This window comes from Pinus tabuliformis, chromosome 4_2 (genome assembly GCF_031772625.1).
Source record: "Pinus tabuliformis cultivar Carrire ecotype Pingquan chromosome 4_2, CPIR1, whole genome shotgun sequence".
NCBI classification, from domain to species: domain Eukaryota; kingdom Viridiplantae; phylum Streptophyta; class Pinopsida; order Pinales; family Pinaceae; genus Pinus; species Pinus tabuliformis.
Genome location: NC_142304.1, coordinates 374,269,541 through 374,271,080, shown reverse-complemented (window position 1 = coordinate 374,271,080; position 1,540 = coordinate 374,269,541).

Genomic DNA, 1,540 nt, shown 5'->3' with positions numbered 1-1,540 from the left:
CCATTAGCCAAGCCCAGTCCTTCAAGAAGGCCACATTTGGGTTAAGATGGCAGCTCACAGTGACCGAAAAATAGAGATATAGCATCAAAAGAAGGTGGAAACGGCCTAAATGGATTTTGTGAAAGGGTTCATGCCTGCATATCCAACAGCCCTACAATAACACATGCACCTGTTTCTCTTTTTATTTGAAAATTATTACAAGTCAATGTGGAAAAGATGATTTGAGTTTGGGAAATCTTATCTAAATGATGCTAAGAACTTTATCTATGAAATGAACTACCACCTAAGCTACATCAATCACGAGAAGAAAAAGAAAAAATGTACGTCTTTCCAATAAATCATAAACAATTGTCTAACTAATGCTAAAAACTTGGTCTATGCAATGAACAGGAAATCACACTCTATTTTTGGGTTCTGATAGTGGGGTCCTCTAATCATGATCCCATGAGGGAGATGAGATAGGGTTCACTATCATAGGATTTTCGATGGAATTTACTCTATTGAATCGAAGAAACTAATTTACCCTCTAAGCTAAAAGAACATTAATAAACATCAACAATTTTAGACTAAGAATATAGATACAAGAGAGGAACTTTTTCTGCTAGAGTTGGGCCCTAAACCAAGAGATTTAGCCCTCCAAGTCAACTCAATGGTGGATCAAAAAATAACTTCTCATTATCATTCAAAAATTGTCAAATACGTCACCAAAATAACAGTAAAATGCGCTTCAGCTCAATGGCCTCTTGGATACAATAAAACTTTGAATCCTAATGAGTCCCTTAGCTTTTTTATTTATAAAATAGTGGAGCTACCAACAACTCCCTGCAAAATAGGGATATTTGACTCCCTAACTCAAGAATAGGTGAATCTAACTCTGCTTTTACTTGCAATGGCTCGACTGTCAATGAACTCGGCCTGCTTGGTTGCAATGACATCGAGTTGATGAGATAGAGTGGGGGATCTTCAACCGATTTGGAGGAAATAAGGACGTGGACCACCTCCTAGAATCTCTCTTTCTTGTCTACTCCAAGTTCCTGCACTCAAAAAAACTCAAAATTTCTCCAATTCCTGCATTTAACACACATTAGGCCACAACACATAGCAACACATCGTTTATTCACACACTAAGCATAATATAATAAAATTTGTAGATAATGTGAGAAAAATATAATTTAATAAGCTAGAGGATGTCATTTTGACCCATATAATATACCTACTCATGAGCCTCATCATTTGGTGCTTCCAAGTGCTTTTGATTGTGGTTTTGGAGGGTGTGTGTACACTACTACAAGATTGAGTTATTTCCTGTAGTAGTCACATAGACCCCCCTATGATCATAATAGAATTCACAAAAATGCATCCAAAAACTATGATAATTCATTTTAATCAAATAGATAGATATTATAATCTTTGGTTGTGGTGAAAATAATGAAAGGAGTGGTACAATGGGTTCTTTTTATGGACGTAGTTGATTATTTGGGTGGAGAAGTTGCTAAATTGGGTGGAGGATGGGTGATGGTGGTGTGGTGGAACTCTCCTT